At 52.3% G+C, this 13,932-nt stretch overlaps 1 protein-coding gene across 1 annotated transcript in view; it reads left to right on the top strand.

Annotated features, from left to right (window-relative positions):
- SH3PXD2B (SH3 and PX domains 2B) overlaps positions 1-13,932 on the top strand; it is a 117,013-nt gene that overhangs the window by 33,625 nt on the left and 69,456 nt on the right. The gene's annotated exons all lie outside the window — the stretch shown is intronic.

The raw sequence follows: 13,932 nt of genomic DNA, 5'->3' as shown, positions 1-13,932 counted from the left end.
GCGTTCAGATCTTAAACTTGTATAGTCATGTTTGCCGGTGAGTTATGTGATCAGACTTTATGGGGCTATTCTGCTGTCAAGACAGACCCAAATCTTCCCTCACCTTGGCCTCCTCTCCCCATCAGGCTCCATGCTTAGCCTCTGAAACACCTGCTGTGTATTGAGGGGTTCGCACTTGCCCTTTCCTCGCGCCGGTCCTCACCTGAAACGCTTCCTGCACCCTCCAGGCCCTCATCAGCTCACCGCCCTTCAGGACTGTCAGCCCCTGGAGAGCCTGGTCTGGCTTCATCTCCCAGCCAGCGGGAGTCACGTCTCCTCTGCCCCGACAGCTCTGTATCCCTTTGTGCTGACTCTGTTGAAGTTGTCTGCCTGTCCCGCTCTAATCCATGGCTCTTGTGGGCAGGAACCGCGTCTTCTTTATCCTCTCCCTCCTTCATGTTTCACTCAAGGACACTGTATGTGGCCAGTCAGCGTTTGTGAATGGATGAATGAGCAAGTGAACAAAGGGATGAACTAATATCCATACTGAGCACCACCAGTCCCGTATGGAGCCTCTGGACAGCTCTGTGCAAGCCCCTCCCCACTGGGGCAAAAGACCTCTAATCCATAGATCAGTAGCATTATCCTGACATCCCCAACGGCCAGGAAATCAGAGCAAGTGTATCTCGAGAAGTCACAGTGCCTGAGATCATGTAGCAAATTTCTTTAGAAAACACAGGCCTTAGGAGGAGATGGGAACTTGCGTGGCTTCCTGAATTCACAAGTGCTCCTTGCCATGTGGTGAGGGGTTCACATACCTGGCAGGCCAGTACACTGGCCTCATGGAGATGACTGTCTTCTTTTCCTCTGTACCAATTAGGCTGGTTTTGTTGCAAATGACGGAAACCCAACTCAAACTGGCCTAAGTAAACAGGAGGATTTAGGGGACTGTTGTAATAGAATGCCCTGGGAGAGGGAAACTGGCAAGCTTCAGGCACAGCTTGATCCAGGGTTTTCCACTGTGTCCTCTTGTCCAGCTTCTCTCTCTTGTCCTGGATTCCCAGTTCCCTGGCGTTGGCTTTATCTCAGGTCTCATGTGGTTGCAAAATGCTCTGGGCTCACACTCAGCAGGAAAGAGTGAAAGGTCACTTCACAGAAGTGCCAGCAAACACTGTTTTGTAGGCTCATCTCTAAGACAGTCAACAGGGCTGAGGAACGTGATGGCCAGTGGACTTAGCCAGTCCCTGCCCAGCCTCCCAGTCGCGGGGCCGGGAACTGAGACGTGGAGAGAACAGCTGTGATCCGAGGTAGGGAAGGCACTGTGGGGCCGTCAGAAGGGCCCTGGTCCTCCACACACCAGCCTGTCTCTGTGCCTCCCACGTTCTTTCTGAAGGTTAGATGATACTAACCACAGGCATCCTTGGTTGAACAGACCTAATCTGTTCCTGAAAATGTCAGACAGATTTTCAGAGCCTGTGTTTCAATATTTTAAAGGGGGAGGAGCAATGTTAATGTGCTCTTAACCAGTTTCCCCAGCATCACCGAACAGTCTACATTACACACTGCCAAGAGTCATTGTTGGGCCAGCAGTTAACCCCTGTCGCCTAACTAGTTAAAATGTAATGAACCCAGTGATGCAATAAAACCAAACAGGATCATATACAAACAATATTTTTCTTCTGGTCCACAGCAAACATGTACCAAATGTCAATACCCAAAGAGGCTCTGTGTTAAAGATGCTAAGATACTATCCACAACTGACTCGGCAGGGGACTTCGCCGGCAGTCCAATGATTAAGACTCCATGCTTCCACTGCAGGGGGCGCGAGTTCAATCCCTGATTGGGGAACTAAGATCCTAAGATCCCACAAACCATGTGGCACAGCCAGTAAATAAATAAAGGAAGGAGTAGACACAGGCTTGGTGAGGGGGAGTAGGGTAGGGCTGACCCTGGGGCAAAGGCGGGGAAGGTGATGCCTCCAGACACCATGAGCCGAACCTCAGTCCTATGTGAAACTGATGGGGAGCCACACCCTCTTTCCCAGACACAGGGGTGATTTATGCAGACCCATTATGGCAGATCTCTAAAGCATGGGTGTTGGGTTAATATTTTGCAAGTTGTTAGACTGATTTTTTTTATGCACTGAGGGTCTGCTCTGGGGAGAGCAGGGAGTGCTACCTGCATTTTGCTTTCAGAGGCCTCTTCCCTGCTTGATGCATCCAAGAAGGAGCAGAGGGGGCAGAGATGGGTGACGTGGGTGACTGCTCGCCTAGAGAATAATGGCGTGCACAGAACAGACACCCTCCCAGCTAGCTTAGGCAGACAGAAGTGGGGTGGATTGATGCGAGGAGGCAGGTGTGCCCCCATGGAACCCAGAGCGAGGACTGTAGTTGGCTTCACAGGGTCCCGGAGCCAGCAATAGAATGACCCTCCAGAAGCCCCCAGGCCACGTATCACATTGCCAGAAACTGTCCTAACAAGCTACCTTTCCTGCCAACCCCTCTGGGCCAGCTTCCTCTGCTGGCCCATTGACCCACATCCCCCAATCATCACCTTCACTCCCGAGGTGAAGTGCCCTTCCCCGTGTCCAGGCGCTGGAGTTTGGGTGCCGATTCCAGTGTCTGAGAGAGAGCACCTGAGTGTCAGAGTCCACCCCTGAGCCTGCCATCTGTGGCCCAAAGGGTGGAGCGGGTGGAACAGCATTGCCTGGAGGAGGAAGTTCATGGGAAGAGGGTGAGGAGGAGGCCCCGGAGGCACGGGTGGAGGTGCTCCCTGCTGCCCTTTCACACTCACCCTGTGGGCCGGGCACTGTGTGGGGAGTTTGACTGGGTCATCGGTTTGCCCGTCCCAGCTGAGCTCAAGGCTTCTGACCTTGACTTCTGGGGTCTGACCGACCTGGGTTCACGTCTCAGCTTTGCCTTTTCGGTCTCACTTGGTGTCACTGCTCTGACTCTGAGCCCGTTTCCGCACCCCCGTGTTAAGAATGAAAGCACTTTTCCCGCATCTCTTGTGACAGCTCCCTGAGCGTTGCCGGGCTCAGTGAGCAGTGGCAGCCATCTGCTGTCACTGTGCTTAGATGGGACCTGCCCAAAGGGACATCATTTGGGGACATTTGAGGTGGGGCTGGATCCCAGGGCACCCTGGCCCAGAGCCTGTATTCCCTCCACTCTCCTGTTCTAACTCAACTTTCTTACTTCTCCCAGAACTTAAAAGTGAGGTTTCCTCCCCGCCTCGCCATAATAGGTAATAATTGGAGGTTTACTGTGACATAAAGCCGCCTGAGACTCCACTCCCATAACAAAGTCGTCTAGAGGCAGGGCTTAAGGGAGCTTTAAGGAGTTCCAGATGGGCAGCTGGAGTGGGAGAGTCCTGAAATTCCAGAGGGGCCTGCCCTGCCTCCAACCCCACACCGGATTGGGGGAAACTGGAAGAAGTCAAGGCAGGACCCCACCCGCCAAAGTGGGCTGATCCCAAGGACCAGGCGAGGAGGCCCGCCCGCATGGGACCACAGCACCCTGAAGTCGGGTGATTTCATGACTCACCCCGCCCCCACTCCTGGCTGGCGAGTAGCCTTGGCTTTTTCAGAAGCAGCTTGGCTCAGCGTGTAGGGGACGGTCGATCTTTCGTGGAGGAGCAGCTCGGCCAGTGTGGCGTAATGGAAACAGCAGAGGACTCGGTCAGGAGACTTGGGGCCCAGCCACCTATGCTGTGTGGCCATGGGCACACCCCTTAACCCCTCTGTGCCCGATGGTGACTTCTTCATCAGTAGCGTGGGGTGGCCATAGTAGAAACAGCTGGTATTCCTGGGATGTTGCCCACTCAGCCTCGAGATGAAATGACTTGTTTAATCCTCGTGTCAAGCTTATCAGATAGTACAGATGAAGAAACCCAGGCTCAGAAAGGTCCAGGCATCTGCCCAAGGTCACATAGCCAGTGAGCATTAGAGCTTGGATTTGAAGCTGGGCGGGCAACACTGGGGTCACAGTCTCAGCCATTCTGCTGTGCTGTGCGCCCCTCATGAGTCACTACTTCACAAGGCTCCTCTGGAGTTAAAAGTGATGACGTGTGTCCGGAAGAGGCAAATCCATAGAGATAGAAAGCAGATTAGTGGTTGCCAGGAACCAGGGGGAGGGAGAAAGGAGGAGAGCCTGCTAATGGGTACTGGGTGTCTTTTGGGGGTGATGAAATTGTTCTGGAATCAGATAGTGGTCATGGTTGCACAACCTTGTAAATATACTAAAAACCACTAAACTGTACACTTTAAAAGGGTGAATTTTATGGTATGTGAAGTATATCTCAATTCCTTTTTGTAGAAAAGTGATGATGTGTGCGAGAGCAGTTTCTGGGCTGTCAAGCCCTCAGCAAATGTGAGCTGTTGGGATTATTGATGGGCGTGGGTTGCTGCTAGGAACTGGCATGAAGATTAGAGCAGGAGATGATGCCAGTTTAATAGAGTGGTTAAGATCCTGGGCTTTGATCCAAATGCTGCCACTTCCTGGCCATGAGGCCTTGTTTTAGTCAGAATTGTTTAGTTATGGATGACAGAAACCTCGTCTGTATGGATTATTCAAAAAGAACATTGATTAGCTAAATGGAACTGAGAAGACAGGGTCCTTGGCATCAGGTACAGTTGGATCTAGGGGCCACAGTGTCAGTGAGGACCTGCCTTCCTCTAGTTTGTGGCTTGCTCTGTGTCCAAACAGGGTGTTGACTGGTATGGTGGTGGCCATAGCTCCCAGCTTAATCGAACAACTCAGCTCAGTGACTTCAGGGGAAAACAGAACACCCCAGCGGTCTCAGCACAAGTCTTAGGGGTTCATCCTGGGTGACTGGCCAGGAGCAGCCCAGGAAGTGGAGGAACCGCACCACATCCATGCTTGCTGACTGGCAGAGGAGATCCCCCAGAAGAAGTCAGAGAGTTGCTGCAAGAGAAGAGAAGACAGCCTGCAGGTGACACTCGGCCAGAGAAAAAGGCCTGCACAGAGGCTGCCAGGGTAGAAGGAAGGAGCCTGAGTCAGGCTCCTCTGCGGGAAAAGAGACAGTTCCCAGCAAGAAGGGCCCCTCTGTCACTTTCTGGGGACAGTCACGCCCGCTGCTTCTGGTTGGCATCTGGCCATGGGACTCGCGTGAGGGTGTCAGCGGGAGAGCCCTGGGCTTGGAGTGGAAAGGCCTGGTGTCCAGTCCCAGGCCTCTGTCTGACCGGCTGTGTAGCCTTGGGCAGGCCCCTCAGCCTCTCTGAACCTCCCTTTCTGCCCTCATCTGAGCCACTCTGGAGACTCTCGCAGAGTGTAACAGAGAGCTAGCCTCCGAGCAGGACGTTGGGTGGGGACAGGAGAGCCCAAAGAGCCGAGGGCAGAACCTTGAGGTAATGTGGTTGGTTGAGCAATGTCATAACAAACAGAATCGGTGGATGTTTACCAAAACATGCCAGCTGCCTGATTTATGCACCATTTCATATGGTCCTTGGGCTTCCGCAGTGGCTCAGTGGTAAAGAATCTGCCTGCAGTGCAGGAGATGCAGGTTGGATCCCTGAGTCGGAAAGATGCCCTGGAGGAGGGCATGGCAACGTACTCCAGTGTTCTTGCCTGGAACATCCCATGGACAGAGGAGCCTGCTTGGCTGCAGTCCGTGGGGTCGCGAAGAGTCAGACACAACTGAAGTGACTGAGCACACACTCACGTACATTAAGTCCTCGCTCACAGGCATGAAGTCAGATGGGGCAAGGCATGCTCAGAGAGCATCAGAATCACGTGTCTGGAAGGGAGCCTGGGTGGGATTCAGCCCTGGGCGTGGCTGAGTCTGAAGCCTGTGCTCCTAACCGCTGCACCCCCACCTCCTGGAGGCCCAGGATTGCCTTGGAGTCTGTGTCCTCATGGAGTTCTGCCCTTTGAAGAGAGCTGCTCTTTGAAGGCCCGCTTGGCACCGCCTTGTGAGGTTGAGGTAGGATCTGTCCTGCGGCGGCCTGCTCTGAGCAGGACCCGACCCCTCGCAGGCAGACCCTGAGTGTGTAATGGATCTTCTCTACAGGCCTTGCGACTTGTGCCCTCTGAGTTTTCCCGGGAGTTCACTGCATTCCCAAGGCCGAGGGTCATGGTCGTCCCTGGAACCAAGGCTTCCCTCACGGAGGGCACGATTAAAGATTTGCTGAGCCAGACTCCAGATACTGTTTGTCCCTGCATCCTCTGTCCCAGCCAGGGAGCTTGGGCAGGGCTTGCTTCCTGGAGGAGGTGGCAGCCGAGCAGTCTTGACTGTGAGTAAGGAGTTGCCTCTCCGACAGGGTGAGGGAGGTCGTTCCACACAGAGGACACCATGTGCAGAGATGCAGAAGCGTGAGAGAGGACTGTTAGCTTGGCATCTTGCAGAAGTCCCATGGCGCATGGAGCCAGCCGGTCACCCCGCCAGGCAGGGAGCTGGCGGAGAAGCACCGGCCACTTGTGTCCTATAAGCAGGAGCCCTCCACACTCAGGGGACTGCTTCTGGGCACGGGTGCTTTCAGCGGGGTCTGTCCACATCACAGAGCCGAAGGCAGGCTGCCGCATCTTGATCTGAGCCTTCTGTTTTTCCCCAGAGAAGGGAACTGAGACCCAGAGATGGGAGAGGCTGTCCCATGTCATATGGCAAACATTGTTTGTTTCCACTTTCTGTTGAGATAGGACAGGCCTATCTCCCTTGGGTTTGACAGCCCCTGACACACTTCATGAGCTCTGGGAACTGCCAGAAGCCCCCAGGCTCCACCATGGAAGCCTCGGGGAGGGAGTGTTTTCTCCCGTCTTTTCTGGGAGCAGGTGTAGGAGGGGCACAGCTGAAGCTCTCGCTCCGCAGGCAGGCCTTGCCCAGCTGGGAAGACTTCCCGGCGAGCTCGTAGCCAACACTTGGCCTGGGTTTTCACCAAGCATCTTTACCCAGATACTGTCTTTGCTGGCTCCTCAGACACACTTTCTTTCCCCAGACATTATCTTCTGAAATTTGGGTGTTATACACACCAGCATATTTGTTCCCTTGTATCTGAAAACCATTGCCATATTGATGGTGTAGAGCTGAGGCCATATAGGAGTTACCTTTCTTCTCACAGCATCTGTGGGAGAATTGATTCCAGGACTGCTCCCTTTCACCCCCCAACGGATACCAAAATCCAAAGATGCTCAAGTCCCTTGTGTTAAATAATATGCATGCCTACTCAGTCACTAAGTCGTGTCTGATTCTGTGGTCCCCATGGACTGTAGCCCACCAGGCTCCTCTGTCTATGGGATTTTCCAAACAAGAATACTAGAGTGAGTTGTCATTTCCTCCTCCAGGGGATCTTCTGAGCCAGAGATCAAACCTGCTTCTCCTGCATTAGCTGGTAGGTTCTTTACCACTAGTGCCACCTGGGAAGCCCATTATATAGTGTAGTATTTGCATATAACCTACATACATTCTCCTATATAGCTTTAAATGATCTCTAGGTTACTTATAATACCTAACGCAGTGTAAATGCTATGTAAGTCATTGCCAACTGTAGTAGAATCAAGTTTTGCTTTTCTGGAACTTTCTGAAAGTTTTTTCCCTCAAATATTTTTGATCTGCCATTGGTTGAATCTGCAAGTAGGGGACCCGAGGATATGGAGGGCCAACTGTAATTCTTCATTTGGAAAACAGAAAGAGGGAAGGTTGTATTGGTTGATTGCATCTAAGGCCCAAACCGGGGCCTGTTGCCACCACCTGGAAAAATTTCTCCATTTCTAAACAGTGGCTGACCAAACCAGTTACCCAGTTCTTCATTCATTTGTTCATCCATTGTTCATTCATTCTTTGCACATATATATCCCATGGGCCTACCATGTACCAGAGAGGAGGTGATGGGGAGAGGGGATGGGCCAGAGGGCCGCCCAGTAAGGGGGTCAGGCTGAGAACATGCGGCCCTGCCTGAGAAGGGGCCGTAAGAAGGAGAGAAGTGGGGCCGTGGACAGACAGGATGGACAGCGGGCTCCAGTGGAGACCAGGACATGCCGACATTTAGGCAAAGCAAGCTCGTCGCGGGGCCAGAATCCCCAGAGGCAACCAACAACGCACGTCAATGGGAACTGCAGTCTGTGAGATGGCTGTTTGCAAGGAAAAGTGGTCAAAGCCTAGGAGCTGTTTTGCTTTTGGTCTTAGCGTGTCCTGCCCCGAGAACCACATGGCTCCGGGCCAGCCTGCAGCTGCCCATGACGGTCACCTGGGCCCTTCCCCACTGCCTGTGCTGGCTCTGCTGGGACACGGGGCCTTTGTCACAGTGCGGGAGTGCACCCCTCCAAGTCCAGGCTGCCGCTAACACAAACCACGTGTGGGCCTCCACGCCGGCCTCACGGTGTTTTCCTTGGACAGCCCGCCTCTCTCCCTCCACCACAAGCTGCGTCCTGAAAACTGCTGATGGAGTGTTCTCCCGTTCCCTTGTGATGTGGCCGCTTGACGTGGCTCCCTCTCCCTTCCCACCCGCCAGGCTGACTCACTTTCCTCCGGGGTTTCCAGTCCTCCTCACTCTCGGCACCACTTCCTTTCATTCTCTGAGGGGCGGGGCATGGACATCCAGTCTCCAAGGGCACCGTCTGCAGTGGACTTGCCTGGCATGCCTCTGGTCCTGCTGGGGCAGGCAGCCTGGGGTCCCCACAGAGGGTCTGGGATGCTGCCCGGCTCTGCTTCAAAGCCTGTGGGGGCCAAGTGTGACAGCTCCCTGGCTAGAAGCAGCTTGTGGTCTGTGAACCCCAACACACTAAGACCTAAATAGCTCCTAGGCTTTGATCGCCTCTCCTGGCGAATAGCAGTCATACAGATTGCAGTTACCATTGATGGGATAATAAAGAAAATGAAATAAAACTAGATATGGCTAAAAGAGGAGAATGAGTATTATAGTCCAGCCCTGTGCTATCCAATATGGTAGCCGCTAGTCATGTGAGGCTACTTAAATTTAAGTTAGTTAAAATTGAATAAAATTAAAAGTTCAGTTCCTCCATCCAGTTAAGGTTCCACCTCCAATACAGGAGCTCCCTTTCAAGTGCTTAATAGCAATCCAGGGCCGATGACTACTTTAAGGGACACCACAGATGTAGAACATTTCTTTCATCATAGAAAATTCTACTGGAAAGCCCAGCTCTGGCCACTGTGGGGAGCTGGATAGTGGGAAGAGTTGGGCCAACCTTAAAACACAGCCTCATGGTGGAATATTATTCAGACCTAAAAAGGAAGGAAATTGCAGTGCATACTACAATATAGATGAAACTTGAAGATATTTTTCTAAATGAAATAAGCCAGACACAAAGGACAGATATTTATATGCAGTCCCTAGAATAGTCAGATGTATAGAGATAAAAAGTAGGGTGGTGGTTGTCAAGGGCTGGAGGAGAGGAATGGACATAGAGCTTCAATGTGGAATGATGAAGAGGCTCTGAAGATGGAGGGTGACGATGGTTGTACAACAATGTACTTAATGCCACTTAATTGTATACTTAAAATGGTTGAAATGATCAATTTTATGTTATGTATGCTTAACCCAAAAACACAGTCTTATAAAATACTGATAATTACTCCCAGATGATTCTCAGAATCGCATTCGTTGTGGGCAGAATGCAAGGAGGGGCCTTCCTTGTTGGGCACCTGCTGTGCCCCCATGTCCAGGCCACACACAGCACTCATTTACACAACCCCCCTGCCCAGCAGGCTGCATCCGTCGTTCTGCAAATGGTGAGTCAGACTCAGTGGGCTGGGTCTCTGGCCAGGGTCACACAGCTGGCATGAAGAAACACCGGCATTAAACCCCAGGACTGTCTGGTCTCCAGGGATAATGTCTGTGGTTAGACTTTGCAACATTAAACTGCTTCAAATTAATAATACCTGCCTCAAATTAGTACCACTTGGGGAGACACTTCAGCTCTTTGAGCTCCACTTATGTGGGTAAAAACAAGTTAGGACAGAGGGTGAATAACCTCCTGACGGCGGTGAGGGCCACAGGGCAACGCGGCAGTGGGCCTGGCCCCTGAGCCTGTGTGCGCACTCAGACAGAAGTGACGGGTGGACACAGGCAGGGTGTGGCTGATGGATTACCAGGGCATACCTTCTAAAAAAATGTTCCCTGTATTCCAACATTGTCTTCACAAATAAAATTGAGACGAAGAAAAGAAGATGCATACACGCTAAGTCACTTCAGTCGTGTCTGACTCTGTATGACCCTATGGACTGTAGCCCACCAGGCTCCTCTGTCCATGGGATTCTCCAGGGCAGGATACTGGAGTGAGCTACCATGCGCTCCTCCAGGAAAAAAAGGATAGTGTTAAGACAAAACTTATACAGTGCCAAAAAGACTCTGCAGCTGAGCTTGATTACTCACTCTGCTTTTAAAAAGAAAGCATACTCCACCTGTGCATGGAATATGAAACTTAGCCTGGTCTCAGGCTGATTTTTCATGTTCATGTGACAGTCTGAAGCTGCCTAAGAGCGTGATCTTAGGGGAAAAGAAGAGGATTTAGGTTAAGATACCTGAACTGGCTACCCCACCACTTGAGGTGGTGACTGTGAGGTCACTGTGTGACCTCAAGCGGTTCACCACGTCCTTCTGCTCTGGAGCTTCTCATCTGTGACATGGGGGTTGTGCATTGATTTCATAGGATTATTCTGAAGGACAGACGAATCCAGGTGTCTGAGAAGGCTTGTTAGCTATAAACTGTCAAACCAACGTTCATAGTCATTACTAATTATTGTTTGTTATTAGTAATGCAGTGGCTCAGTGGTAAAGAATCCTCCTGCAATGCAGGAGTCGCAGGAGATGCGGGTTTCATCCCTGGGTCAGAAAGATCCCCTAGAGGAGGGCATGGCAACCCACTCCAGTTTTCTTGCCTGGAGAATCCCATGGACAGAGGAGCCTGGCGGGCTACAGTCCATGGGGTCGCAAAGAGTCGGACACGACTGAAGTGACTTAGTGCACACACTCGTGCATTAGTAATGTGAATATTATTAAGCAGGGATACTTCACAAACATCTGAAGTTGCCCCTATTTCCAGATTTCATTTACGTGCATTCATTGGCTTAGCCACTTTTTACTGCATGCCTACTATGTGTCACCATTGAAAAGCTCTTGGATTCAAAAAGGGAAGCCTGCCTTTCCAGCAGGTCCTTTCCAGATGCTGATAAGACGCAGTTCCCCATCACTGCACAGCATAGCAGAGAGTAGGGGCCAACTGGCAATCACAAATAAAACCACAGCCTCGTGGGCAGCCCTTCAGGGTTGCCAGCCAAGTTGACGGTGACCACCCCCTACTCAGGGCTGTCACACTGAACAGTACTAAGGAGACAGGGCACTCCTAAATGACCCTGTTTCCTGAATACTGGGGAGCAATCCTTTTTAATGACCACTGTAGCATCTCAGAGGCAGCTGACAGAACGGCAGAAAAGCCATGGGCTTCTGTCTGTGTCCCTCCCTTGCTGGCTGCAGGCCCATGGCCGATTTCTTCACTCCTCTGGACTTCAGTTCCCTAGATGATAATGTCCATCTCTTGAAGGGGTGTTCTGCAGATCTTGTGAGAGGATGTGTCCGAAGAATCTAACTGTGCTTGGCGTGTATCCGTGTTTCTCTGCTCTCACTTCAGGCCTCTCCTCCCTCCCCCTGCACCATAGCTGTGCTTATTTGTCCCAGGCTATTCAAAGCTGCTTTCATGCTATCAGAGGTATGCATCTTTTTTTTAATCACAGTATAGTTGATTCACCAACTTCCCTAGTAGCTCTGTTGGTAAAGAATCTGCCTGCATCGCAGGAGATGCGGGTTCAATTCCTGGGTTGGGAAGATCCCCTGGAGGAGGAAATGGCAACCCACTTCAGTATTCTTGCCTGGAAAATCCCATGGGCAGAGGAGCCTGGCAGACTACAGACCATGGGGTCGCAAGAGTCAGACACGGCTGAGCGACTAAATTACCACCACGTTGATTCACAGGGTTATGTTAGTTTTAGGTGTATAACATGGCGATTCAGTGTTTTTGTAGATTATACTTCATTATAGTGTTCTAGAAGATAATGGCTATAATTCTCTGCGCTATACAGTATATTCTTGTTGCTTCTCTGTTTTATGTATAGTAGTTAGCGTGTTAATCCTACACCCCTAATTAGCCCCTCCCTCCTCACCTTTCTCCCGTGGTAACTGCAAGTTTGCTTTCTGTGTCTCTGAGTCTGTTTCTGTTTTGCATATACATTTATTTGTATTATTTTTTAGATTCCACATACAAGTGATATTGTTAATATATAATGTTTGTCCTTCTCTGACTTATTTCACTAAGCAAAGTATTCTCTAGGTGCATCCATGTTACTGCAGATGGCAGCATCTCATTCTTTATGGCTGAATACTATTCCATTGTATATGTGTGTGTTACATGTATATGTGTGCACACACCCCCCACACCATCCTAACCCAGTCATCTGTTGACGGGCCCTCGGGCTGTTCCTTGTCTTCATTATTGTAAATAGTGCTGCTGAGAACCTTGGGGTGCATATATCCTTTCAAATTAACGTTTCCATTCTTTTCGGATATATACCCAGGGGTGGAATTGCTAGGTCATATGGTAGTTCTGTTTTTAGTTTCCTGAGGCACCTCCAGGCTGTTTTCCACAGTGGCCACACCAGTTTACATTCCCAGCAGCAGTGCGCTAGGGTTCCCTTTTTCCCATGTCCAGAGGAACACATCTTAAGATCCAGGGTGACTTTCTCCTTGAGGTAAAATGATGGACAGGTTTCTCACATTCAGCCACCACTGTGGGAGGCTCAGGACTCGCTTTTCTTCTCCTTGAGTCCTGGGCCTGCACACTCATCAGACTGGGTTGAGATAGTCTGCTGTGAGACTTAGGGAACAAACACGTGGACACAGCGGGTGGGAGGAGGGGGTGGGGGAACTGAGCGGTGCTGACGTGTATGCTCGGCCACACGTGGACACAGCGGGTGGGAGGAGGGGGGGAGAACTGAGCGGTGCTGACGTGTATGCTCGGCCACACGTGGACACAGCGGGTGGGAGGAGGGGGGTAGAACTGAGCGGTGCTGACGTGTATGCTCGGCCACACGTGGACACAGCGGGTGGGAGGAGGGGGGGAGAACTGAGCGGTGCTGATGTGTACACACGGCCACACGTGGACACAGCGGGTGGGGGGGGGGGGGAGAACAGAGTGGGGCTGACGTGTACGCACGGCCACACGTGGACACAGCGGGTGGGAGGAGGGGGGGAGAACTGAGCGGTGCTGACGTGTACACACGGCCACACGTGGACACAGCGGGTGGGGGGGGAGGAGAACAGAGTGGGGCTGACGTGTACGTACGGCCACACGTGGACACAGCGGGTGGGAGTGGGGGGGAGAACGGAGCGGTGCTGACGTGTACGCACGGCCACACGTGGACACAGAGGGTGGGAGGAGGGGGAGAGAACTGAGCGGTGCTGACGTGTACGCACGGCCACACGAGGACACAGCGGGTGGGAGGACGGGGGAGAACTGAACGGTACTGACGTGTACGCACGGCCACACGTGGACACAGCGGGTGGGAGGAGGGGGGAGAACTGAGCGGTGCTGACGTGTACGCACGGCCACACGTGGACACAGCGGGTGGGAGGGGGGGGAGAACTGAGTGGTGCTGACGTGTACGCACGGCCACACGTGGACACAGCGGGTGGGAGGAGGGGGGAGAACTGAGCGGTGCTGACGTGTACACACGGCCACACGTGGACACATCGGGTGGCGGGGGGAGAACTGAGCAGTGCTGACGTGTACGCTCGGCCACACGTGGACACAGAGGGTGGGAGGAGGGGGAGAGAACTGAGCGGTGCTGACGTGTACGCACGGCCACACGAGGACACAGCGGGTGGGAGGACGGGGGAGAACTGAACGGTGCTGACGTGTGCGCACGGCCACACGTGGACACAACAAGTGGGAGGAGGGGGAGAACTGAGCGGTGCTGACGTGTACGCACGGC

Source organism: Cervus elaphus, chromosome 25 (genome assembly GCF_910594005.1).
Source record: "Cervus elaphus chromosome 25, mCerEla1.1, whole genome shotgun sequence".
Lineage (NCBI taxonomy): Eukaryota > Metazoa > Chordata > Mammalia > Artiodactyla > Cervidae > Cervus > Cervus elaphus.
Note: the sequence above shows the minus strand (reverse complement) of the source record. Positions and strands in the feature narration are given on the sequence as shown.